Source organism: Pimephales promelas, chromosome 17, assembly GCF_988280905.1.
Source record: "Pimephales promelas chromosome 17, fPimPro1.hap1.1, whole genome shotgun sequence".
Lineage (NCBI taxonomy): Eukaryota > Metazoa > Chordata > Actinopteri > Cypriniformes > Leuciscidae > Pimephales > Pimephales promelas.
The window spans coordinates 6070573-6091010 of NC_142785.1; the positions used below are offsets into that span (position 1 = coordinate 6070573).

The 20438-nt window shown below is 48.9% G+C and overlaps 58 non-coding genes across 58 annotated transcripts; all 58 read left to right on the top strand.

The window, feature by feature from the left end:
• The first annotated feature begins 74 nt into the window (after positions 1 to 74).
• Positions 75 to 156, top strand: trnal-aag (transfer RNA leucine (anticodon AAG)). The gene has a single exon. It is a non-coding gene; the product is annotated as a tRNA-Leu (tRNA).
• A 200-nt stretch (positions 157 to 356) lies between these two features.
• On the top strand, positions 357 to 438 carry trnal-uag (transfer RNA leucine (anticodon UAG)). Its single transcript has one exon. It is a non-coding gene; the product is annotated as a tRNA-Leu (tRNA).
• Positions 439 to 685: 247 nt separating this feature from the next.
• On the top strand, positions 686 to 767 carry trnal-aag (transfer RNA leucine (anticodon AAG)). The gene has a single exon. It is a non-coding gene; the product is annotated as a tRNA-Leu (tRNA).
• A 200-nt stretch (positions 768 to 967) lies between these two features.
• trnal-uag (transfer RNA leucine (anticodon UAG)) lies at positions 968 to 1049 on the top strand. The gene has a single exon. It is a non-coding gene; the product is annotated as a tRNA-Leu (tRNA).
• A 247-nt stretch (positions 1050 to 1296) lies between these two features.
• Positions 1297 to 1378, top strand: trnal-aag (transfer RNA leucine (anticodon AAG)). The gene has a single exon. It is a non-coding gene; the product is annotated as a tRNA-Leu (tRNA).
• A 200-nt stretch (positions 1379 to 1578) lies between these two features.
• trnal-uag (transfer RNA leucine (anticodon UAG)) lies at positions 1579 to 1660 on the top strand. Its single transcript has one exon. It is a non-coding gene; the product is annotated as a tRNA-Leu (tRNA).
• Positions 1661 to 1907: 247 nt separating this feature from the next.
• trnal-aag (transfer RNA leucine (anticodon AAG)) lies at positions 1908 to 1989 on the top strand. The gene has a single exon. It is a non-coding gene; the product is annotated as a tRNA-Leu (tRNA).
• Positions 1990 to 2189: 200 nt separating this feature from the next.
• Positions 2190 to 2271, top strand: trnal-uag (transfer RNA leucine (anticodon UAG)). Its single transcript has one exon. It is a non-coding gene; the product is annotated as a tRNA-Leu (tRNA).
• A 247-nt stretch (positions 2272 to 2518) lies between these two features.
• Positions 2519 to 2600, top strand: trnal-aag (transfer RNA leucine (anticodon AAG)). The gene has a single exon. It is a non-coding gene; the product is annotated as a tRNA-Leu (tRNA).
• A 200-nt stretch (positions 2601 to 2800) lies between these two features.
• On the top strand, positions 2801 to 2882 carry trnal-uag (transfer RNA leucine (anticodon UAG)). Its single transcript has one exon. It is a non-coding gene; the product is annotated as a tRNA-Leu (tRNA).
• Positions 2883 to 3129: 247 nt separating this feature from the next.
• Positions 3130 to 3211, top strand: trnal-aag (transfer RNA leucine (anticodon AAG)). The gene has a single exon. It is a non-coding gene; the product is annotated as a tRNA-Leu (tRNA).
• Positions 3212 to 3411: 200 nt separating this feature from the next.
• Positions 3412 to 3493, top strand: trnal-uag (transfer RNA leucine (anticodon UAG)). The gene has a single exon. It is a non-coding gene; the product is annotated as a tRNA-Leu (tRNA).
• A 247-nt stretch (positions 3494 to 3740) lies between these two features.
• On the top strand, positions 3741 to 3822 carry trnal-aag (transfer RNA leucine (anticodon AAG)). Its single transcript has one exon. It is a non-coding gene; the product is annotated as a tRNA-Leu (tRNA).
• Positions 3823 to 4022: 200 nt separating this feature from the next.
• Positions 4023 to 4104, top strand: trnal-uag (transfer RNA leucine (anticodon UAG)). The gene has a single exon. It is a non-coding gene; the product is annotated as a tRNA-Leu (tRNA).
• A 250-nt stretch (positions 4105 to 4354) lies between these two features.
• trnal-aag (transfer RNA leucine (anticodon AAG)) lies at positions 4355 to 4436 on the top strand. The gene has a single exon. It is a non-coding gene; the product is annotated as a tRNA-Leu (tRNA).
• Positions 4437 to 4636: 200 nt separating this feature from the next.
• trnal-uag (transfer RNA leucine (anticodon UAG)) lies at positions 4637 to 4718 on the top strand. Its single transcript has one exon. It is a non-coding gene; the product is annotated as a tRNA-Leu (tRNA).
• A 247-nt stretch (positions 4719 to 4965) lies between these two features.
• Positions 4966 to 5047, top strand: trnal-aag (transfer RNA leucine (anticodon AAG)). Its single transcript has one exon. It is a non-coding gene; the product is annotated as a tRNA-Leu (tRNA).
• Positions 5048 to 5247: 200 nt separating this feature from the next.
• Positions 5248 to 5329, top strand: trnal-uag (transfer RNA leucine (anticodon UAG)). The gene has a single exon. It is a non-coding gene; the product is annotated as a tRNA-Leu (tRNA).
• Positions 5330 to 5568: 239 nt separating this feature from the next.
• trnal-aag (transfer RNA leucine (anticodon AAG)) lies at positions 5569 to 5650 on the top strand. Its single transcript has one exon. It is a non-coding gene; the product is annotated as a tRNA-Leu (tRNA).
• Positions 5651 to 7070: 1420 nt separating this feature from the next.
• On the top strand, positions 7071 to 7152 carry trnal-aag (transfer RNA leucine (anticodon AAG)). Its single transcript has one exon. It is a non-coding gene; the product is annotated as a tRNA-Leu (tRNA).
• Positions 7153 to 7352: 200 nt separating this feature from the next.
• Positions 7353 to 7434, top strand: trnal-uag (transfer RNA leucine (anticodon UAG)). The gene has a single exon. It is a non-coding gene; the product is annotated as a tRNA-Leu (tRNA).
• A 247-nt stretch (positions 7435 to 7681) lies between these two features.
• Positions 7682 to 7763, top strand: trnal-aag (transfer RNA leucine (anticodon AAG)). The gene has a single exon. It is a non-coding gene; the product is annotated as a tRNA-Leu (tRNA).
• A 239-nt stretch (positions 7764 to 8002) lies between these two features.
• On the top strand, positions 8003 to 8084 carry trnal-aag (transfer RNA leucine (anticodon AAG)). Its single transcript has one exon. It is a non-coding gene; the product is annotated as a tRNA-Leu (tRNA).
• A 1420-nt stretch (positions 8085 to 9504) lies between these two features.
• Positions 9505 to 9586, top strand: trnal-aag (transfer RNA leucine (anticodon AAG)). Its single transcript has one exon. It is a non-coding gene; the product is annotated as a tRNA-Leu (tRNA).
• A 200-nt stretch (positions 9587 to 9786) lies between these two features.
• Positions 9787 to 9868, top strand: trnal-uag (transfer RNA leucine (anticodon UAG)). The gene has a single exon. It is a non-coding gene; the product is annotated as a tRNA-Leu (tRNA).
• A 247-nt stretch (positions 9869 to 10115) lies between these two features.
• trnal-aag (transfer RNA leucine (anticodon AAG)) lies at positions 10116 to 10197 on the top strand. The gene has a single exon. It is a non-coding gene; the product is annotated as a tRNA-Leu (tRNA).
• Positions 10198 to 10398: 201 nt separating this feature from the next.
• On the top strand, positions 10399 to 10480 carry trnal-uag (transfer RNA leucine (anticodon UAG)). The gene has a single exon. It is a non-coding gene; the product is annotated as a tRNA-Leu (tRNA).
• Positions 10481 to 10727: 247 nt separating this feature from the next.
• On the top strand, positions 10728 to 10809 carry trnal-aag (transfer RNA leucine (anticodon AAG)). Its single transcript has one exon. It is a non-coding gene; the product is annotated as a tRNA-Leu (tRNA).
• A 200-nt stretch (positions 10810 to 11009) lies between these two features.
• On the top strand, positions 11010 to 11091 carry trnal-uag (transfer RNA leucine (anticodon UAG)). Its single transcript has one exon. It is a non-coding gene; the product is annotated as a tRNA-Leu (tRNA).
• A 200-nt stretch (positions 11092 to 11291) lies between these two features.
• trnal-uag (transfer RNA leucine (anticodon UAG)) lies at positions 11292 to 11373 on the top strand. The gene has a single exon. It is a non-coding gene; the product is annotated as a tRNA-Leu (tRNA).
• Positions 11374 to 11620: 247 nt separating this feature from the next.
• On the top strand, positions 11621 to 11702 carry trnal-aag (transfer RNA leucine (anticodon AAG)). Its single transcript has one exon. It is a non-coding gene; the product is annotated as a tRNA-Leu (tRNA).
• Positions 11703 to 11902: 200 nt separating this feature from the next.
• trnal-uag (transfer RNA leucine (anticodon UAG)) lies at positions 11903 to 11984 on the top strand. The gene has a single exon. It is a non-coding gene; the product is annotated as a tRNA-Leu (tRNA).
• Positions 11985 to 12231: 247 nt separating this feature from the next.
• On the top strand, positions 12232 to 12313 carry trnal-aag (transfer RNA leucine (anticodon AAG)). The gene has a single exon. It is a non-coding gene; the product is annotated as a tRNA-Leu (tRNA).
• Positions 12314 to 12513: 200 nt separating this feature from the next.
• On the top strand, positions 12514 to 12595 carry trnal-uag (transfer RNA leucine (anticodon UAG)). The gene has a single exon. It is a non-coding gene; the product is annotated as a tRNA-Leu (tRNA).
• Positions 12596 to 12795: 200 nt separating this feature from the next.
• On the top strand, positions 12796 to 12877 carry trnal-uag (transfer RNA leucine (anticodon UAG)). The gene has a single exon. It is a non-coding gene; the product is annotated as a tRNA-Leu (tRNA).
• Positions 12878 to 13124: 247 nt separating this feature from the next.
• Positions 13125 to 13206, top strand: trnal-aag (transfer RNA leucine (anticodon AAG)). The gene has a single exon. It is a non-coding gene; the product is annotated as a tRNA-Leu (tRNA).
• A 200-nt stretch (positions 13207 to 13406) lies between these two features.
• Positions 13407 to 13488, top strand: trnal-uag (transfer RNA leucine (anticodon UAG)). Its single transcript has one exon. It is a non-coding gene; the product is annotated as a tRNA-Leu (tRNA).
• A 247-nt stretch (positions 13489 to 13735) lies between these two features.
• On the top strand, positions 13736 to 13817 carry trnal-aag (transfer RNA leucine (anticodon AAG)). Its single transcript has one exon. It is a non-coding gene; the product is annotated as a tRNA-Leu (tRNA).
• A 200-nt stretch (positions 13818 to 14017) lies between these two features.
• On the top strand, positions 14018 to 14099 carry trnal-uag (transfer RNA leucine (anticodon UAG)). The gene has a single exon. It is a non-coding gene; the product is annotated as a tRNA-Leu (tRNA).
• A 529-nt stretch (positions 14100 to 14628) lies between these two features.
• On the top strand, positions 14629 to 14710 carry trnal-aag (transfer RNA leucine (anticodon AAG)). The gene has a single exon. It is a non-coding gene; the product is annotated as a tRNA-Leu (tRNA).
• Positions 14711 to 14957: 247 nt separating this feature from the next.
• trnal-aag (transfer RNA leucine (anticodon AAG)) lies at positions 14958 to 15039 on the top strand. The gene has a single exon. It is a non-coding gene; the product is annotated as a tRNA-Leu (tRNA).
• A 200-nt stretch (positions 15040 to 15239) lies between these two features.
• Positions 15240 to 15321, top strand: trnal-uag (transfer RNA leucine (anticodon UAG)). The gene has a single exon. It is a non-coding gene; the product is annotated as a tRNA-Leu (tRNA).
• Positions 15322 to 15568: 247 nt separating this feature from the next.
• trnal-aag (transfer RNA leucine (anticodon AAG)) lies at positions 15569 to 15650 on the top strand. Its single transcript has one exon. It is a non-coding gene; the product is annotated as a tRNA-Leu (tRNA).
• Positions 15651 to 15850: 200 nt separating this feature from the next.
• Positions 15851 to 15932, top strand: trnal-uag (transfer RNA leucine (anticodon UAG)). Its single transcript has one exon. It is a non-coding gene; the product is annotated as a tRNA-Leu (tRNA).
• Positions 15933 to 16132: 200 nt separating this feature from the next.
• trnal-uag (transfer RNA leucine (anticodon UAG)) lies at positions 16133 to 16214 on the top strand. Its single transcript has one exon. It is a non-coding gene; the product is annotated as a tRNA-Leu (tRNA).
• A 247-nt stretch (positions 16215 to 16461) lies between these two features.
• trnal-aag (transfer RNA leucine (anticodon AAG)) lies at positions 16462 to 16543 on the top strand. Its single transcript has one exon. It is a non-coding gene; the product is annotated as a tRNA-Leu (tRNA).
• Positions 16544 to 16743: 200 nt separating this feature from the next.
• trnal-uag (transfer RNA leucine (anticodon UAG)) lies at positions 16744 to 16825 on the top strand. The gene has a single exon. It is a non-coding gene; the product is annotated as a tRNA-Leu (tRNA).
• A 200-nt stretch (positions 16826 to 17025) lies between these two features.
• trnal-uag (transfer RNA leucine (anticodon UAG)) lies at positions 17026 to 17107 on the top strand. The gene has a single exon. It is a non-coding gene; the product is annotated as a tRNA-Leu (tRNA).
• Positions 17108 to 17307: 200 nt separating this feature from the next.
• Positions 17308 to 17389, top strand: trnal-uag (transfer RNA leucine (anticodon UAG)). Its single transcript has one exon. It is a non-coding gene; the product is annotated as a tRNA-Leu (tRNA).
• Positions 17390 to 17636: 247 nt separating this feature from the next.
• trnal-aag (transfer RNA leucine (anticodon AAG)) lies at positions 17637 to 17718 on the top strand. The gene has a single exon. It is a non-coding gene; the product is annotated as a tRNA-Leu (tRNA).
• A 200-nt stretch (positions 17719 to 17918) lies between these two features.
• trnal-uag (transfer RNA leucine (anticodon UAG)) lies at positions 17919 to 18000 on the top strand. The gene has a single exon. It is a non-coding gene; the product is annotated as a tRNA-Leu (tRNA).
• A 247-nt stretch (positions 18001 to 18247) lies between these two features.
• On the top strand, positions 18248 to 18329 carry trnal-aag (transfer RNA leucine (anticodon AAG)). The gene has a single exon. It is a non-coding gene; the product is annotated as a tRNA-Leu (tRNA).
• Positions 18330 to 18529: 200 nt separating this feature from the next.
• Positions 18530 to 18611, top strand: trnal-uag (transfer RNA leucine (anticodon UAG)). The gene has a single exon. It is a non-coding gene; the product is annotated as a tRNA-Leu (tRNA).
• A 200-nt stretch (positions 18612 to 18811) lies between these two features.
• On the top strand, positions 18812 to 18893 carry trnal-uag (transfer RNA leucine (anticodon UAG)). The gene has a single exon. It is a non-coding gene; the product is annotated as a tRNA-Leu (tRNA).
• Positions 18894 to 19140: 247 nt separating this feature from the next.
• trnal-aag (transfer RNA leucine (anticodon AAG)) lies at positions 19141 to 19222 on the top strand. The gene has a single exon. It is a non-coding gene; the product is annotated as a tRNA-Leu (tRNA).
• A 247-nt stretch (positions 19223 to 19469) lies between these two features.
• Positions 19470 to 19551, top strand: trnal-aag (transfer RNA leucine (anticodon AAG)). Its single transcript has one exon. It is a non-coding gene; the product is annotated as a tRNA-Leu (tRNA).
• A 200-nt stretch (positions 19552 to 19751) lies between these two features.
• On the top strand, positions 19752 to 19833 carry trnal-uag (transfer RNA leucine (anticodon UAG)). Its single transcript has one exon. It is a non-coding gene; the product is annotated as a tRNA-Leu (tRNA).
• Positions 19834 to 20074: 241 nt separating this feature from the next.
• Positions 20075 to 20156, top strand: trnal-aag (transfer RNA leucine (anticodon AAG)). Its single transcript has one exon. It is a non-coding gene; the product is annotated as a tRNA-Leu (tRNA).
• The last annotated feature ends 282 nt before the right edge of the window (positions 20157 to 20438 follow it).

Genomic DNA, 20438 nt, shown 5'->3' on the forward strand with positions numbered 1-20438 from the left:
TTAAGTGTTCTTTGAAAAAAGAGACGTTTAAAGAAAAAGTTGCCGAAAATGGCCCACGGAATGGTTTCTCATAAGGTAGCGTGGCCGAGCGGTCTAAGGCGCTGGATTAAGGCTCCAGTCTCTTCGGAGGCGTGGGTTCGAATCCCACCGCTGCCAAGACAGCATTTTAGAAGGCACTTGTGGCTGCTATGCCAAAGCGAAAAGACTTGAGAAGTGACACCGGTCTCTTCCAAACCCTGCCGCTTTTGCTTTCCTTGGCCGAACTCGATGGGCTTCAGAGCCTGACGATGAAGCTCTCCACCCAAAGTTTTCATTATTTATGAATAAAAATATGGGCAAGAGACAGCTCACGAAAGGGTAGCGTGGCCGAGGGGTCTAAGGCGCTGGATTTAGGCTCCAGTCTCTTCGGAGGCGTGGGTTCGAATCCCACCGCTGCCAAGACAGCATTTTAGAAGGCACTTGTGGCTGCTATGCCAAAGCGAAAAGACTGGAGAAGTGACACTGCTTGCTCACAGTCTCTTCCAAACCCTGCCGCTTTTGCTTTCCTTGAGCAAACTCGCAGGCTTCAGAGCCTGATTATGAGCAGCGATTTTTAAAGAGGGCCAGACACCTTAAGTGTTCTTTGAAAAAAGAGACGTTTAAAGAAAAAGTTGCCGAAAATGGCCCACGGAATGGTTTCTCATAAGGTAGCGTGGCCGAGCGGTCTAAGGCGCTGGATTAAGGCTCCAGTCTCTTCGGAGGCGTGGGTTCGAATCCCACCGCTGCCAAGACAGCATTTTAGAAGGCACTTGTGGCTGCTATGCCAAAGCGAAAAGACTTGAGAAGTGACACCGGTCTCTTCCAAACCCTGCCGCTTTTGCTTTCCTTGGCCGAACTCGATGGGCTTCAGAGCCTGACGATGAAGCTCTCCACCCAAAGTTTTCATTATTTATGAATAAAAATATGGGCAAGAGACAGCTCACGAAAGGGTAGCGTGGCCGAGGGGTCTAAGGCGCTGGATTTAGGCTCCAGTCTCTTCGGAGGCGTGGGTTCGAATCCCACCGCTGCCAAGACAGCATTTTAGAAGGCACTTGTGGCTGCTATGCCAAAGCAAAAAGGCTGGAGAAGTGACACTGCTTGCTCACAGTCTCTTCCAAACCCTGCCGCTTTTGCTTTCCTTGACCAAACTCGCAGGCTTCAGAGCCTGATTATGAGCAGCGATTTTTAAAGAGGGCCAGACACCTTAAGTGTTCTTTGAAAAAAGAGACGTTTAAAGAAAAAGTTGCCGAAAATGGCCCACGGAATGCGTTCTCATAAGGTAGCGTGGCCGAGCGGTCTAAGGCGCTGGATTAAGGCTCCAGTCTCTTCGGAGGCGTGGGTTCGAATCCCACCGCTGCCAAAACAGCATTTTAGAAGGCACTTGTGGCTGCTATGCCAAAGCGAAAAGACTGGAGAAGTGACACCGGTCTCTTCCAAACCCTGCCGCTTTTGCTTTCCTTGGCCGAACTCGATGGGCTTCAGAGCCTGACGATGAAGCTCTCCACCCAAAGTTTTCATTATTTATGAATAAAAATATGGGCAAGAGACAGCTCACGAAAGGGTAGCGTGGCCGAGGGGTCTAAGGCGCTGGATTTAGGCTCCAGTCTCTTCGGAGGCGTGGGTTCGAATCCCACCGCTGCCAAGACAGCATTTTAGAAGGCACTTGTGGCTGCTATGCCAAAGCAAAAAGGCTGGAGAAGTGACACTGCTTGCTCACAGTCTCTTCCAAACCCTGCCGCTTTTGCTTTCCTTGACCAAACTCGCAGGCTTCAGAGCCTGATTATGAGCAGCGATTTTTAAAGAGGGCCAGACACCTTAAGTGTTCTTTGAAAAAAGAGACGTTTAAAGAAAAAGTTGCCGAAAATGGCCCACGGAATGCGTTCTCATAAGGTAGCGTGGCCGAGCGGTCTAAGGCGCTGGATTAAGGCTCCAGTCTCTTCGGAGGCGTGGGTTCGAATCCCACCGCTGCCAAAACAGCATTTTAGAAGGCACTTGTGGCTGCTATGCCAAAGCGAAAAGACTGGAGAAGTGACACCGGTCTCTTCCAAACCCTGCCGCTTTTGCTTTCCTTGGCCGAACTCGATGGGCTTCAGAGCCTGACGATGAAGCTCTCCACCCAAAGTTTTCATTATTTATGAATAAAAATATGGGCAAGAGACAGCTCACGAAAGGGTAGCGTGGCCGAGGGGTCTAAGGCGCTGGATGTAGGCTCCAGTCTCTTCGGAGGCGTGGGTTCGAATCCCACCGCTGCCAAGACAGCATTTTAGAAGGCACTTGTGGCTGCTATGCCAAAGCAAAAAGGCTGGAGAAGTGACACTGCTTGCTCACAGTCTCTTCCAAACCCTGCCGCTTTTGCTTTCCTTGACCAAACTCGCAGGCTTCAGAGCCTGATTATGAGCAGCGATTTTTAAAGAGGGCCAGACACCTTAAGTGTTCTTTGAAAAAAGAGACGTTTAAAGAAAAAGTTGCCGAAAATGGCCCACGGAATGCGTTCTCATAAGGTAGCGTGGCCGAGCGGTCTAAGGCGCTGGATTAAGGCTCCAGTCTCTTCGGAGGCGTGGGTTCGAATCCCACCGCTGCCAAAACAGCATTTTAGAAGGCACTTGTGGCTGCTATGCCAAAGCGAAAAGACTGGAGAAGTGACACCGGTCTCTTCCAAACCCTGCCGCTTTTGCTTTCCTTGGCCGAACTCGATGGGCTTCAGAGCCTGACGATGAAGCTCTCCACCCAAAGTTTTCATTATTTATGAATAAAAATATGGGCAAGAGACAGCTCACGAAAGGGTAGCGTGGCCGAGGGGTCTAAGGCGCTGGATGTAGGCTCCAGTCTCTTCGGAGGCGTGGGTTCGAATCCCACCGCTGCCAAGACAGCATTTTAGAAGGCACTTGTGGCTGCTATGCCAAAGCAAAAAGGCTGGAGAAGTGACACTGCTTGCTCACAGTCTCTTCCAAACCCTGCCGCTTTTGCTTTCCTTGACCAAACTCGCAGGCTTCAGAGCCTGATTATGAGCAGCGATTTTTAAAGAGGGCCAGACACCTTAAGTGTTCTTTGAAAAAAGAGACGTTTAAAGAAAAAGTTGCCGAAAATGGCCCACGGAATGCGTTCTCATAAGGTAGCGTGGCCGAGCGGTCTAAGGCGCTGGATTAAGGCTCCAGTCTCTTCGGAGGCGTGGGTTCGAATCCCACCGCTGCCAAGACAGCATTTTAGAAGGCACTTGTGGCTGCTATGCCAAAGCGAAAAGACTTGAGAAGTGACACCGGTCTCTTCCAAACCCTGCCGCTTTTGCTTTCCTTGGCCGAACTCGATGGGCTTCAGAGCCTGACGATGAAGCTCTCCACCCAAAGTTTTCATTATTTATGAATAAAAATATGGGCAAGAGACAGCTCACGAAAGGGTAGCGTGGCCGAGGGGTCTAAGGCGCTGGATTTAGGCTCCAGTCTCTTCGGAGGCGTGGGTTCGAATCCCACCGCTGCCAAGACAGCATTTTAGAAGGCACTTGTGGCTGCTATGCCAAAGCGAAAAGACTGGAGAAGTGACACTGCTTGCTCACAGTCTCTTCCAAACCCTGCCGCTTTTGCTTTCCTTGACCAAACTCGCAGGCTTCAGAGCCTGATTATGAGCAGCGATTTTTAAAGAAGGCCAGACACCTTAAGTGTTCTTTGAAAAAAGAGACGTTTAAAGAAAAAGTTGCCGAAAATGGCCCACGGAATGCTTTCTCATAAGGTAGCGTGGCCGAGCGGTCTAAGGCGCTGGATTAAGGCTCCAGTCTCTTCGGAGGCGTGGGTTCGAATCCCACCGCTGCCAAGACAGCATTTTAGAAGGCACTTGTGGCTGCTATGCCAAAGCGAAAAGACTGGAGAAGTGACACCGGTCTCTTCCAAACCCTGCCGCTTTTGCTTTCCTTGGCCGAACTCGATGGGCTTCAGAGCCTGACGATGAAGCTCTCCACCCAAAGTTTTCATTATTTATGAATAAAAACATGGGCAAGAGACAGCTCACGAAAGGGTAGCGTGGCCGAGGGGTCTAAGGCGCTGGATTTAGGCTCCAGTCTCTTCGGAGGCGTGGGTTCGAATCCCACCGCTGCCAAGACAGCATTTTAGAAGGCACTTGTGGCTGCTATGCCAAAGCAAAAAGGCTGGAGAAGTGACACTGCTTGCTCACAGTCTCTTCCAAACCCTGCCGCTTTTGCTTTCCTTGACCAAACTCGCAGGCCTGATTATGGCCTGATTATGAGCAGCGATTTTTAAAGAGGGCCAGACACCTTAAGTGTTCTTTGAAAAAAGAGACGTTTAAAGAAAAAGTTGCCGAAAATGGCCCACGGACTGCTTTCTCATAAGGTAGCGTGGCCGAGCGGTCTAAGGCGCTGGATTAAGGCTCCAGTCTCTTCGGAGGCGTGGGTTCGAATCCCACCGCTGCCAAGACAGCATTTTAGAAGGCACTTGTGGCTGCTATGCCAAAGCGAAAAGACTGGAGAAGTGACACCGGTCTCTTCCAAACCCTGCCGCTTTTGCTTTCCTTGGCCGAACTCGATGGGCTTCAGAGCCTGACGATGAAGCTCTCCACCCAAAGTTTTCATTATTTATGAATAAAAATATGGGCAAGAGACAGCTCACGAAAGGGTAGCGTGGCCGAGGGGTCTAAGGCGCTGGATTTAGGCTCCAGTCTCTTCGGAGGCGTGGGTTCGAATCCCACCGCTGCCAAGACAGCATTTTAGAAGGCACTTGTGGCTGCTATGCCAAAGCAAAAAGGCTGGAGAAGTGACACTGCTTGCTCACAGTCTCTTCCAAACCCTGCCGCTTTTGCTTTCCTTGACCAAACTCGCAGGCTTCAGAGCCTGATTATGAGCAGCGATTTTTAAAGAGGGCCAGACACCTTAAGTGTTCTTTGAAAAAAGAGACGTTTAAAGAAAAAGTTGCCGAAAATGGCCCACGGAATGCTTTCTCATAAGGTAGCGTGGCCGAGCGGTCTAAGGCGCTGGATTAAGACTCCAGTCTCTTCGGAGGCGTGGGTTCGAATCCCACCGCTGCCAAAACAGCATTTTAGAAGGCACTTGTGGCTGCTATGCCAAAGCGAAAAGACTGGAGAAGTGACACCGCTCTCTTCCAAACCCTGCCGCTTTTGCTTTCCTTGGCCGAACTCGATGGGCTTCAGAGCCTGACGATGAAGCTCTCCACCCAAAGTTTTAATTATTTATGAATAAAAATATGGGCAAGAGACAGCTTACGAAAGGGTAGTGTGGCCGAGGGGTCTAAGGCGCTGGATTTAGGCTCCAGTCTCTTCGGAGGCGTGGGTTTGAATCCCACCGCTGCCAAGACAGCATTTTAGAAGGCACTTGTGGCAGCTATGCCAAAGCAAAAAGGCTGGAGAAGTGACACTGCTTGCTCACAGTCTCTTCCAAACCCTGCCGCTTTTGCTTTCCTTGACCAAACTCGCAGGCCTGATTATGAGCAGCGATTTTTAAAGAGGGCCAGACACCTTAAGTGTTCTTTGAAAAAAGAGACGTTTAAAGAAAAAGTTGCCGAAAATGGCCCACGGAATGCTTTCTCATAAGGTAGCGTGGCCGAGCGGTCTAAGGCGCTGGATTAAGGCTCCAGTCTCTTCGGAGGCGTGGGTTCGAATCCCACCGCTGCCAAGACAGCATTTTAGAAGGCACTTGTGGCTGCTATGCCAAAGCGAAAAGACTGGAGAAGTGACACTGCTTGCTCACAGTCTCTTCCAAACCCTGCCGCTTTTGCTTTCCTTGACCAAACTCGCAGGCTTCAGAGCCTGATTATGAGCAGCGATTTTTAAAGAGGGCCAGACACCTTAACCCTCTGAGACCTAAGGGTATTTTTACAATAAATTTTCCGTCTGGTGTCATTTACTAAAAAAGCTTGTAAAATATCAACCCTTTGGTGCACAGACAATTGACACACCTCTTTTTTTTCAGGACAAATTGAACTTTCAGCATATTTGTGTTACATTGATGTCACCTGAATGTAAAATAAGTTATGGGACCATAAAGACAAATGAAAAAATAAATCGGAAATGGAATCACTCAATTATTTATTGAAATCACACACAAATAAATAAAAGCTAAGCAATTTTCCTCTGGGAAATAGTTTGTTCATGTCTTTGGAGTCCTGGAGCACAGGAATAAACATTATAACTTGTACAGAACAAAAAATATTGACATTTTTCCAAAAGAAGTCCAGGCGTTTGGGGCCTCATGAAATTCACTGGTGCCAAGCCTCAAAACAGTTCCTATCAGCAATCACACAGAGGGCCACATCACAGGTTTTGCATTTCTATTTTATTTATTCTTTTATTTATTATGTTCTTTTTATTCTTTTATAATACATTTATACTACTATAATACTTTTTTACAGTAAATAAATAAATGGCACTTCAGCTGGGTCTATCCTGGTAATCTAGTTCCTCATCTGTCAAAAAGCTCTGTTCTCCTGAAAATCCTTCATCCTGCAATGCACCAAAATAGACCAGCGCTTTATTTACGTCCATTTCGCTGTGTTTCTCTGTGAATCGCGCGTCTCCGTGAGTCTCTCTATCTCTCTACACTATATCAGCGCTTGGTTCATGCGTAATGACGCACACCAATGTTTACAACGGATCAGCCTGTAATTGGTCAAAAACCATCACGTGAAAACATCACGTGATATCCAGGATGTCCGCTAGCATCAAGCTAGCGGCAAAAATGACCGAATATTTATGAATTATGGGCTTCAAGATTATCAAAGTTTGACATAAAGCGTTTGGATTTATTGCTGAAAACCTCTGAAAGGAAGCACAAGTTCCATGCTGGATAGAAAACCTTCTGTAAAGGCTAGAAAGACCCGAAAGACACCCCCGTGATGGCTAGCTCGTTAGCTTTCTGCTGGAAAAAACGGTAAGAAAATCGATAAATCTGTCATCGAGTTATGTAAACATTTATCGGAGGTGACGTGTGGCATCGTCGACGACGCCGTCGGGCTCAGGGGGTTAAGTGTTCTTTGAAAAAACAGACGATTAAAGAAAAAGTTGCCGAAAATGGCCCACGGAATGGTTTCTCATAAGGTAGCGTGGCCGAGCGGTCTAAGGCGCTGGATTAAGGCTCCAGTCTCTTCGGAGGCGTGGGTTCGAATCCCACCGCTGCCAAGACAGCATTTTAGAAGGCACTTGTGGCTGCTATGCCAAAGCGAAAAGACTTGAGAAGTGACACCGGTCTCTTCCAAACCCTGCCGCTTTTGCTTTCCTTGGCCGAACTCGATGGGCTTCAGAGCCTGACGATGAAGCTCTCCACCCAAAGTTTTCATTATTTATGAATAAAAATATGGGCAAGAGACAGCTCACGAAAGGGTAGCGTGGCCGAGGGGTCTAAGGCGCTGGATTTAGGCTCCAGTCTCTTCGGAGGCGTGGGTTCGAATCCCACCGCTGCCAAGACAGCATTTTAGAAGGCACTTGTGGCTGCTATGCCAAAGCAAAAAGGCTGGAGAAGTGACACTGCTTGCTCACAGTCTCTTCCAAACCCTGCCGCTTTTGCTTTCCTTGACCAAACTCGCAGGCTTCAGAGCCTGATTATGAGCAGCGATTTTTAAAGAGGGCCAGACACCTTAAGTGTTCTTTGAAAAAAGAGACGTTTAAAGAAAAAGTTGCCGAAAATGGCCCACGGAATGCTTTCTCATAAGGTAGCGTGGCCGAGCGGTCTAAGGCGCTGGATTAAGGCTCCAGTCTCTTCGGAGGCGTGGGTTCGAATCCCACCGCTGCCAAGACAGCATTTTAGAAGGCACTTGTGGCTGCTATGCTAAAGCAAAAAGGCTGGAGAAGTGACACTGCTTGCTCACAGTCTCTTCCAAACCCTGCCGCTTTTGCTTTCCTTGACCAAACTCGCAGGCCTGATTATGAGCAGCGATTTTTAAAGAGGGCCAGACACCTTAAGTGTTCTTTGAAAAAAGAGACGTTTAAAGAAAAAGTTGCCGAAAATGGCCCACGGAATGCTTTCTCATAAGGTAGCGTGGCCGAGCGGTCTAAGGCGCTGGATTAAGGCTCCAGTCTCTTCGGAGGCGTGGGTTCGAATCCCACCGCTGCCAAGACAGCATTTTAGAAGGCACTTGTGGCTGCTATGCCAAAGCGAAAAGACTGGAGAAGTGACACTGCTTGCTCACAGTCTCTTCCAAACCCTGCCGCTTTTGCTTTCCTTGACCAAACTCGCAGGCTTCAGAGCCTGATTATGAGCAGCGATTTTTAAAGAGGGCCAGACACCTTAACCCTCTGAGACCTAAGGGTATTTTTACAATAAATTTTCCGTCTGGTGTCATTTACTAAAAAAGCTTGTAAAATATCAACCCTTTGGTGCACAGACAATTGACACACCTCTTTTTTTTCAGGACAAATTGAACTTTCAGCATATTTGTGTTACATTGATGTCACCTGAATGTAAAATAAGTTATGGGACCATAAAGACAAATGAAAAAATAAATCGGAAATGGAATCACTCAATTATTTATTGAAATCACACACAAATAAATAAAAGCTAAGCAATTTTCCTCTGGGAAATAGTTTGTTCATGTCTTTGGAGTCCTGGAGCACAGGAATAAACATTATAACTTGTACAGAACAAAAAATATTGACATTTTTCCAAAAGAAGTCCAGGCGTTTGGGGCCTCATGAAATTCACTGGTGCCAAGCCTCAAAACAGTTCCTATCAGCAATCACACAGAGGGCCACATCACAGGTTTTGCATTTCTATTTTATTTATTCTTTTATTTATTATGTTCTTTTTATTCTTTTATAATACATTTATACTACTATAATACTTTTTTACAGTAAATAAATAAATGGCACTTCAGCTGGGTCTATCCTGGTAATCTAGTTCCTCATCTGTCAAAAAGCTCTGTTCTCCTGAAAATCCTTCATCCTGCAATGCACCAAAATAGACCAGCGCTTTATTTACGTCCATTTCGCTGTGTTTCTCTGTGAATCGCGCGTCTCCGTGAGTCTCTCTATCTCTCTACACTATATCAGCGCTTGGTTCATGCGTAATGACGCACACCAATGTTTACAACGGATCAGCCTGTAATTGGTCAAAAACCATCACGTGAAAACATCACGTGATATCCAGGATGTCCGCTAGCATCAAGCTAGCGGCAAAAATGACCGAATATTTATGAATTATGGGCTTCAAGATTATCAAAGTTTGACATAAAGCGTTTGGATTTATTGCTGAAAACCTCTGAAAGGAAGCACAAGTTCCATGCTGGATAGAAAACCTTCTGTAAAGGCTAGAAAGACCCGAAAGACACCCCCGTGATGGCTAGCTCGTTAGCTTTCTGCTGGAAAAAACGGTAAGAAAATCGATAAATCTGTCATCGAGTTATGTAAACATTTATCGGAGGTGACGTGTGGCATCGTCGACGACGCCGTCGGGCTCAGGGGGTTAAGTGTTCTTTGAAAAAACAGACGATTAAAGAAAAAGTTGCCGAAAATGGCCCACGGAATGGTTTCTCATAAGGTAGCGTGGCCGAGCGGTCTAAGGCGCTGGATTAAGGCTCCAGTCTCTTCGGAGGCGTGGGTTCGAATCCCACCGCTGCCAAGACAGCATTTTAGAAGGCACTTGTGGCTGCTATGCCAAAGCGAAAAGACTTGAGAAGTGACACCGGTCTCTTCCAAACCCTGCCGCTTTTGCTTTCCTTGGCCGAACTCGATGGGCTTCAGAGCCTGACGATGAAGCTCTCCACCCAAAGTTTTCATTATTTATGAATAAAAATATGGGCAAGAGACAGCTCACGAAAGGGTAGCGTGGCCGAGGGGTCTAAGGCGCTGGATTTAGGCTCCAGTCTCTTCGGAGGCGTGGGTTCGAATCCCACCGCTGCCAAGATAGCATTTTAGAAGGCACTTGTGGCTGCTATGCCAAAGCAAAAAGGCTGGAGAAGTGACACTGCTTGCTCACAGTCTCTTCCAAACCCTGCCGCTTTTGCTTTCCTTGACCAAACTCGCAGGCTTCAGAGCCTGATTATGAGCAGCGATTTTTAAAGAGGGCCAGACACCTTAAGTGTTCTTTGAAAAAAGAGACGTTTAAAGAAAAAGTTGCCGAAAATGGCCCACGGAATGCTTTCTCATAAGGTAGCGTGGCCGAGCGGTCTAAGGCGCTGGATTAAGGCTCCAGTCTCTTCGGAGGCGTGGGTTCGAATCCCACCGCTGCCAAGACAGCATTTTAGAAGGCACTTGTGGCTGCTATGCCAAAGCGAAAAGACTGGAGAAGTGACACCGGTCTCTTGAAAAACCCTGCCGCTTTTGCTTTCCTTGCCCGAACTCGATGGGCTTCAGAGCCTGACGATGAAGCTCTCCACCCAAAGTTTTCTTTATTTATGAATAAAAATATGGGCAAGAGACAGCTCACGAAAGGGTAGCGTGGCCGAGGGGTCTAAGGCGCTGGATTTAGGCTCCAGTCTCTTCGGAGGCGTGGGTTCGAATCCCACCGCTGCCAAGACAGCATTTTAGAAGGCACTTGTGGCTGCTATGCCAAAGCAAAAAGGCTGGAGAAGTGACACTGCTTGCTCACAGTCTCTTCCAAACCCTGCCGCTTTTGCTTTCCTTGACCAAACTCGCAGGCTTCAGAGCCTGATTATGAGCAGCGATTTTTAAAGAAGGCCAGACACCTTAAGTGTTCTTTGAAAAAAGAGACGTTTAAAGAAAAAGTTGCCGAAAATGGCCCACGGAATGCTTTCTCATAAGGTAGCGTGGCCGAGCGGTCTAAGGTGCTGGATTAAGGCTCCAGTCTCTTCGGAGGCTTGGGTTCGAATCCCACCGCTGCCAAGACAGCATTTTAGAAGGCACTTGTGGCTGCTATGCCAAAGCGAAAAGACTGGAGAAGTGACACCGGTCTCTTCCAAACCCTGCCGCTTTTGCTTTCCTTGGCCGAACTCGATGGGCTTCAGAGCCTGACGATGAAGCTCTCCACCCAAAGTTTTCATTATTTATGAATAAAAATATGGGCAAGAGACAGCTCACGAAAGGGTAGCGTGGCCGAGGGGTCTAAGGCGCTGGATTTAGGCTCCAGTCTCTTCGGAGGCGTGGGTTCGAATCCCACCGCTGCCAAGACAGCATTTTAGAAGGCACTTGTGGCTGCTATGCCAAAGCGAAAAGACTGGAGAAGTGACACCGGTCTCTTCCAAACCCTGCCGCTTTTGCTTTCCTTGGCCGAACTCGATGGGCTTCAGAGCCTGACGATGAAGCTCTCCACCCAAAGTTTTCATTATTTATGAATAAAAATATGGGCAAGAGACAGCTCACGAAAGGGTAGCGTGGCCGAGGGGTCTAAGGCGCTGGATTTAGGCTCCAGTCTCTTCGGAGGCGTGGGTTCGAATCCCACCGCTGCCAAGACAGCATTTTAGAAGGCACTTGTGGCTGCTATGCCAAAGCAAAAAGGCTGGAGAAGTGACACTGCTTGCTCACAGTCTCTTCCAAACCCTGCCGCTTTTGCTTTCCTTGACCAAACTCGCAGGCTTCAGAGCCTGATTATGAGCAGCGATTTTTAAAGAGGGCCAGACACCTTAACTGTTCTTTGAAAAAAGAGACGTTTAAAGAAAAAGTTGCCGAAAATGGCCCACGGAATGCTTTCTCATAAGGTAGCGTGGCCGAGCGGTCTAAGGCGCTGGATTAAGGCTCCAGTCTCTTCGGAGGCGTGGGTTCGAATCCCACCGCTGCCAAGACAGCATTTTAGAAGGCACTTGTGGCTGCTATGCCAAAGCGAAAAGACTGGAGAAGTGACACCGGTCTCTTCCAAACCCTGCCGCTTTTGCTTTCCTTGGCCGAACTCGATGGGCTTCAGAGCCTGACGATGAAGCTCTCCACCCAAAGTTTTCATTATTTATGAATAAAAATATGGACAAGAGACAGCTCACGAAAGGGTAGCGTGGCCGAGGGGTCTAAGGCGCTGGATTTAGGCTCCAGTCTCTTCGGAGGCGTGGGTTCGAATCCCACCGCTGCCAAGACAGCATTTTAGAAGGCACTTGTGGCTGCTATGCCAAAGCAAAAAGGCTGGAGAAGTGACACTGCTTGCTCACAGTCTCTTCCAAACCCTGCCGCTTTTGCTTTCCTTGACCAAACTCGCAGGCTTCAGAGCCTGATTATGAGCAGCGATTTTTAAAGAAGGCCAGACACCTTAAGTGTTCTTTGAAAAAAGAGACGTTTAAAGAAAAAGTTGCCGAAAATGGCCCACGGAATGCTTTCTCATAAGGTAGCGTGGCCGAGCGGTCTAAGGTGCTGGATTAAGGCTCCAGTCTCTTCGGAGGCTTGGGTTCGAATCCCACCGCTGCCAAGACAGCATTTTAGAAGGCACTTGTGGCTGCTATGCCAAAGCGAAAAGACTGGAGAAGTGACACCGGTCTCTTCCAAACCCTGCCGCTTTTGCTTTCCTTGGCCGAACTCGATGGGCTTCAGAGCCTGACGATGAAGCTCTCCACCCAAAGTTTTCATTATTTATGAATAAAAATATGGGCAAGAGACAGCTCACGAAAGGGTAGCGTGGCCGAGGGGTCTAAGGCGCTGGATTTAGGCTCCAGTCTCTTCGGAGGCGTGGGTTCGAATCCCACCGCTGCCAAGACAGCATTTTAGAAGGCACTTGTGGCTGCTATGCCAAAGCGAAAAGACTGGAGAAGTGACACCGGTCTCTTCCAAACCCTGCCGCTTTTGCTTTCCTTGGCCGAACTCGATGGGCTTCAGAGCCTGACGATGAAGCTCTCCACCCAAAGTTTTCATTATTTATGAATAAAAATATGGGCAAGAGACAGCTCACGAAAGGGTAGCGTGGCCGAGGGGTCTAAGGCGCTGGATTTAGGCTCCAGTCTCTTCGGAGGCGTGGGTTCGAATCCCACCGCTGCCAAGACAGCATTTTAGAAGGCACTTGTGGCTGCTATGCCAAAGCAAAAAGGCTGGAGAAGTGACACTGCTTGCTCACAGTCTCTTCCAAACCCTGCCGCTTTTGCTTTCCTTGACCAAACTCGCAGGCTTCAGAGCCTGATTATGAGCAGCGATTTTTAAAGAGGGCCAGACACCTTAACTGTTCTTTGAAAAAAGAGACGTTTAAAGAAAAAGTTGCCGAAAATGGCCCACGGAATGCTTTCTCATAAGGTAGCGTGGCCGAGCGGTCTAAGGCGCTGGATTAAGGCTCCAGTCTCTTCGGAGGCGTGGGTTCGAATCCCACCGCTGCCAAGACAGCATTTTAGAAGGCACTTGTGGCTGCTATGCCAAAGCGAAAAGACTGGAGAAGTGACACCGGTCTCTTCCAAACCCTGCCGCTTTTGCTTTCCTTGGCCGAACTCGATGGGCTTCAGAGCCTGACGATGAAGCTCTCCACCCAAAGTTTTCATTATTTATGAATAAAAATATGGACAAGAGACAGCTCACGAAAGGGTAGCGTGGCCGAGGGGTCTAAGGCGCTGGATTTAGGCTCCAGTCTCTTCGGAGGCGTGGGTTCGAATCCCACCGCTGCCAAGACAGCATTTTAGAAGGCACTTGTGGCTGCTATGCCAAAGCAAAAAGGCTGGAGAAGTGACACTGCTTGCTCACAGTCTCTTCCAAACCCTGCCGCTTTTGCTTTCCTTGACCAAACTCGCAGGCTTCAGAGCCTGATTATGAGCAGCGTTTTTTAAAGAGGGCCAGACACCTTAAGTGTTCTTTGAAAAAAGAGACGTTTAAAGAAAAAGTTGCCGAAAATGGCCCACGGAATGCTTTCTCATAAGGTAGCGTGGCCGAGCGGTCTAAGGCGCTGGATTAAGGCTCCAGTCTCTTCGGAGGCGTGGGTTCGAATCCCACCGCTGCCAAGACAGCATTTTAGAAGGCACTTGTGGCTGCTATGCCAAAGCGAAAAGACTGGAGAAGTGACACCGGTCTCTTCCAAACCCTGCCGCTTTTGCTTTCCTTGGCCGAACTCGATGGGCTTCAGAGCCTGACGATGAAGCTCTCCACCCAAAGTTTTCATTATTTATGAATAGAAATATGGGCAAGAGACAGCTCACGAAAGGGTAGCGTGGCCGAGGGGTCTAAGGCGCTGGATTTAGGCTCCAGTCTCTTCGGAGGCGTGGGTTCGAATCCCACCGCTGCCAAGACAGCATTTTAGAAGGCACTTGTGGCTGCTATGCCAAAGTGAAAAGACTGGAGAAGTGACACCGGTCTCTTCCAAACCCTGCCGCTTTTGCTTTCCTTGGCCGAACTCGATGGGCTTCAGAGCCTGACGATGAAGCTCTCCACCCAAAGTTTTCATTATTTATGAATAAAAATATGGGCAAGAGACAGCTCACAAAAGGGTAGCGTGGCCGAGGGGTCTAAGGCGCTGGATTTAGGCTCCAGTCTCTTCGGAGGCGTGGTTTCGAATCCCACAGATGCCAAGACAGCATTTTAGAAGGCACTTGTGGCTGCTATGCTAAAGCAAAAAGGCTGGAGAAGTGACACTGCTTGCTCACAGTCTCTTCCAAACCCTGCCGCTTTTGCTTTCCTTGACCAAACTCTCAGGCTTCAGAGCCTGATTATGAGCAGCGATTTTTAAAGAAGGCCAGACACCTTAAGTGTTCTTTGAAAAAAGAGACGTTTAAAGAAAAAGTTGCCGAAAATGGCCCACGGAATGCTTTCTCATAAGGTAGCGTGGCCGAGCGGTCTAAGGCGCTGGATTAAGGCTCCAGTCTCTTCGGAGGCGTGGGTTCGAATCCCACCGCTGCCAAGACAGCATTTTAGAAGGCACTTGTGGCTGCTATGCCAAAGCGAAAAGACTGGAGAAGTGACACTGCTTGCTCACAGTCTCTTCCAAACCCTGCCGCTTTTGCTTTCCTTGACCAAACTCGCAGGCTTCAGAGCCTGATTATGAGCAGCGATTTTTAAAGAAGGCCAGACACCTTAAGTGTTCTTTGAAAAAAGAGACGTTTAAAGAAAAAGTTGCCGAAAATGGCCCACGGAATGCTTTCTCATAAGGTAGCGTGGCCGAGCGGTCTAAGGTGCTGGATTAAGGCTCCAGTCTCTTCGGAGGCGTGGGTTCGAATCCCACCGCTGCCAAGACAGCATTTTAGAAGGCACTTGTGGCTGCTATGCCAAAGCGAAAAGACTGGAGAAGTGACACCGGTCTCTTCCAAACCCTGCCGCTTTTGCTTTCCTTGGCCGAACTCGATGGGCTTCAGAGCCTGACGATGAAGCTCTCCACCCAAAGTTTTCATTATTTATGAATAAAAATATGGGCAAGAGACAGCTCGTGAAAGGGTAGCGTGGCCGAGGGGTCTAAGGCGCTGGATTTAGGCTCCAGTCTCTTCGGAGGCGTGGGTTCGAATCCCACCGCTGCCAAGACAGCATTTTAGAAGGCACTTGTGGCTGCTATGCCAAAGCAAAAAGGCTGGAGAAGTGACACTGCTTGCTCACAGTCTCTTCCAAACCCTGCCGCTTTTGCTTTCCTTGACCAAACTCGCAGGCTTCAGAGCCTGATTATGAGCAGCGATTTTTAAAGAAGGCCAGACACCTTAAGTGTTCTTTGAAAAAAGAGACGTTTAAAGAAAAAGTTGCCGAAAATGGCCCACGGAATGCTTTCTCATAAGGTAGCGTGGCCGAGCGGTCTAAGGTGCTGGATTAAGGCTCCAGTCTCTTCGGAGGCTTGGGTTCGAATCCCACCGCTGCCAAGACAGCATTTTAGAAGGCACTTGTGGCTGCTATGCCAAAGCGAAAAGACTGGAGAAGTGACACCGGTCTCTTCCAAACCCTGCCGCTTTTGCTTTCCTTGGCCGAACTCGATGGGCTTCAGAGCCTGACGATGAAGCTCTCCACCCAAAGTTTTCATTATTTATGAATAAAAATATGGGCAAGAGACAGCTCACGAAAGGGTAGCGTGGCCGAGGGGTCTAAGGCGCTGGATTTAGGCTCCAGTCTCTTCGGAGGCGTGGGTTCGAATCCCACCGCTGCCAAGACAGCATTTTAGAAGGCACTTGTGGCTGCTATGCCAAAGCGAAAAGACTGGAGAAGTGACACCGGTCTCTTCCAAACCCTGCCGCTTTTGCTTTCCTTGGCCGAACTCGATGGGCTTCAGAGCCTGACGATGAAGCTCTCCACCCAAAGTTTTCATTATTTATGAATAAAAATATGGGCAAGAGACAGCTCACGAAAGGGTAGCGTGGCCGAGGGGTCTAAGGCGCTGGATTTAGGCTCCAGTCTCTTCGGAGGCGTGGGTTCGAATCCCACCGCTGCCAAGACAGCATTTTAGAAGGCACTTGTGGCTGCTATGCCAAAGCAAAAAGGCTGGAGAAGTGACACTGCTTGCTCACAGTCTCTTCCAAACCCTGCCGCTTTTGCTTTCCTTGACCAAACTCGCAGGCTTCAGAGCCTGATTATGAGCAGCGATTTTTAAAGAGGGCCAGACACCTTAACTGTTCTTTGAAAAAAGAGACGTTTAAAGAAAAAGTTGCCGAAAATGGCCCACGGAATGCTTTCTCATAAGGTAGCGTGGCCGAGCGGTCTAAGGCGCTGGATTAAGGCTCCAGTCTCTTCGGAGGCGTGGGTTCGAATCCCACCGCTGCCAAGACAGCATTTTAGAAGGCACTTGTGGCTGCTATGCCAAAGCGAAAAGACTGGAGAAGTGACACCGGTCTCTTCCAAACCCTGCCGCTTTTGCTTTCCTTGGCCGAACTCGATGGGCTTCAGAGCCTGACGATGAAGCTCTCCACCCAAAGTTTTCATTATTTATGAATAAAAATATGGACAAGAGACAGCTCACGAAAGGGTAGCGTGGCCGAGGGGTCTAAGGCGCTGGATTTAGGCTCCAGTCTCTTCGGAGGCGTGGGTTCGAATCCCACCGCTGCCAAGACAGCATTTTAGAAGGCACTTGTGGCTGCTATGCCAAAGCGAAAAGACTGGAGAAGTGACACCGGTCTCTTCCAAACCCTGCCGCTTTTGCTTTCCTTGGCCGAACTCGATGGGCTTCAGAGCCTGACGATGAAGCTCTCCACCCAAAGTTTTCATTATTTATGAATAGAAATATGGGCAAGAGACAACTCACGAAAGGGTAGCGTGGCCGAGGGGTCTAAGGCGCTGGATTTAGGCTCCAGTCTCTTCGGAGGCGTGGGTTCGAATCCCACCGCTGCCAAGACAGCATTTTAGAAGGCACTTGTGGCTGCTATGCCAAAGCGAAAAGACTGGAGAAGTGACACCGGTCTCTTCCAAACCCTGCCGCTTTTGCTTTCCTTGGCCGAACTCGATGGGCTTCAGAGCCTGACGATGAAGCTCTCCACCCAAAGTTTTCATTATTTATGAATAAAAATATGGGCAAGAGACAGCTCACAAAAGGGTAGCGTGGCCGAGGGGTCTAAGGCGCTGGATTTAGGCTCCAGTCTCTTCGGAGGCGTGGGTTCGAATCCCACAGCTGCCAAGACAGCATTTTAGAAGGCACTTGTGGCTGCTATGCTAAAGCAAAAAGGCTGGAGAAGTGACACTGCTTGCTCACAGTCTCTTCCAAACCCTGCCGCTTTTGCTTTCCTTGACCAAACTCGCAGGCTTCAGAGCCTGATTATGAGCAGCGATTTTTAAAGAGGGCCAGACACCTTAACTGTTCTTTGAAAAAAGAGACGTTTAAAGAAAAAGTTGCCGAAAATGGCCCACGGAATGCTTTCTCATAAGGTAGCGTGGCCGAGCGGTCTAAGGCGCTGGATTAAGGCTCCAGTCTCTTCGGAGGCGTGGGTTCGAATCCCACCGCTGCCAAGACAGCATTTTAGAAGGCACTTGTGGCTGCTATGCCAAAGCGAAAAGACTGGAGAAGTGACACCGGTCTCTTCCAAACCCTGCCGCTTTTGCTTTCCTTGGCCGAACTCGATGGGCTTCAGAGCCTGACGATGAAGCTCTCCACCCAAAGTTTTCATTATTTATGAATAAAAATATGGACAAGAGACAGCTCACGAAAGGGTAGCGTGGCCGAGGGGTCTAAGGCGCTGGATTTAGGCTCCAGTCTCTTCGGAGGCGTGGGTTCGAATCCCACCGCTGCCAAGACAGCATTTTAGAAGGCACTTGTGGCTGCTATGCCAAAGCAAAAAGGCTGGAGAAGTGACACTGCTTGCTCACAGTCTCTTCCAAACCCTGCCGCTTTTGCTTTCCTTGACCAAACTCACAGGCTTCAGAGCCTGATTATGAGCAGCGTTTTTTAAAGAGGGCCAGACACCTTAAGTGTTCTTTGAAAAAAGAGACGTTTAAAGAAAAAGTTGCCGAAAATGGCCCACGGAATGCTTTCTCATAAGGTAGCGTGGCCGAGCGGTCTAAGGCGCTGGATTAAGGCTCCAGTCTCTTCGGAGGCGTGGGTTCGAATCCCACCGCTGCCAAGACAGCATTTTAGAAGGCACTTGTGGCTGCTATGCCAAAGCGAAAAGACTGGAGAAGTGACACCGGTCTCTTCCAAACCCTGCCGCTTTTGCTTTCCTTGGCCGAACTCGATGGGCTTCAGAGCCTGACGATGAAGCTCTCCACCCAAAGTTTTCATTATTTATGAATAGAAATATGGGCAAGAGACAACTCACGAAAGGGTAGCGTGGCCGAGGGGTCTAAGGCGCTGGATTTAGGCTCCAGTCTCTTCGGAGGCGTGGGTTCGAATCCCACCGCTGCCAAGACAGCATTTTAGAAGGCACTTGTGGCTGCTATGCCAAAGCGAAAAGACTGGAGAAGTGACACCGGTCTCTTCCAAACCCTGCCGCTTTTGCTTTCCTTGGCCGAACTCGATGGGCTTCAGAGCCTGACGATGAAGCTCTCCACCCAAAGTTTTCATTATTTATGAATAAAAATATGGGCAAGAGACAGCTCACAAAAGGGTAGCGTGGCCGAGGGGTCTAAGGCGCTGGATTTAGGCTCCAGTCTCTTCGGAGGCGTGGGTTCGAATCCCACAGCTGCCAAGACAGCATTTTAGAAGGCACTTGTGGCTGCTATGCTAAAGCAAAAAGGCTGGAGAAGTGACACTGCTTGCTCACAGTCTCTTCCAAACCCTGCCGCTTTTGCTTTCCTTGACCAAACTCTCAGGCTTCAGAGCCTGATTATGAGCAGCGATTTTTAAAGAAGGCCAGACACCTTAAGTGTTCTTTGAAAAAAGAGACGTTTAAAGAAAAAGTTGCCGAAAATGGCCCACGGAATGCTTTCTCATAAGGTAGCGTGGCCGAGCGGTCTAAGGCGCTGGATTAAGGCTCCAGTCTCTTCGGAGGCGTGGGTTCGAATCCCACCGCTGCCAAGACAGCATTTTAGAAGGCACTTGTGGCTGCTATGCCAAAGCGAAAAGACTGGAGAAGTGACACTGCTTGCTCACAGTCTCTTCCAAACCCTGCCGCTTTTGCTTTCCTTGACCAAACTCGCAGGCTTCAGAGCCTGATTATGAGCAGCGATTTTTAAAGAAGGCCAGACACCTTAAGTGTTCTTTGAAAAAAGAGACGTTTAAAGAAAAAGTTGCCGAAAATGGCCCACGGAATGCTTTCTCATAAGGTAGCGTGGCCGAGCGGTCTAAGGCGCTGGATTAAGGCTCCAGTCTCTTCGGAGGCGTGGGTTCGAATCCCACCGCTGCCAAGACAGCATTTTAGAAGGCACTTGTGGCTGCTATGCCAAAGCGAAAAGACTGGAGAAGTGACACCGGTCTCTTCCAAACCCTGCCGCTTTTGCTTTCCTTGGCCGAACTTGATGGGCTTCAGAGCCTGACGATGAAGCTCTCCACCCAAAGTTTTCATTATTTATGAATAAAAATATGGGCAAGAGACAGCTCGTGAAAGGGTAGCGTGGCCGAGGGGTCTAAGGCGCTGGATTTAGGCTCCAGTCTCTTCGGAGGCGTGGGTTCGAATCCCACCGCTGCCAAGACAGCATTTTAGAAGGCACTTGTGGCTGCTATGCCAAAGCAAAAAGGCTGGAGAAGTGACACTGCTTGCTCACAGTCTCTTCCAAACCCTGCCGCTTTCCTTGACCAAACTCGCAGGCTTCAGAGCCTGATTATGAGCAGCGATTTTTAAAGAGGGCCAGACACCTTAAGTGTTCTTTGAAAAAAGAGACGTTTAAAGAAAAAGTTGCCGAAAATGGCCCACGGAATGCTTTCTCATAAGGTAGCGTGGCCGAGCGGTCTAAGGCGCTGGATTAAGGCTCCAGTCTCTTCGGAGACGTGGGTTCGAATCCCACCGCTGCCAAGACAGCATTTTAGAAGGCACTTGTGGCTGCTATGCCAAAGCGAAAAGACTGGAGAAGTGACACTGCTTGCCTCCGGTCTCTTCCAAACCCTGCCGCTTTTGCTTTCCTTGACCGAACTCGATGGGCTTTAGAGCCTGACGATGAAGCTCCCCACCCAAAGTTTTCACTATTTATGAATAAAAATATGGGCAAGAGTCTGCCCACGAAAGGGTAGCGTGGCCGAGGGGTCTAAGGCGCTGGATTTAGGCTCCAGGCTCTTCAGAGGCATGTTTTTTGAATCC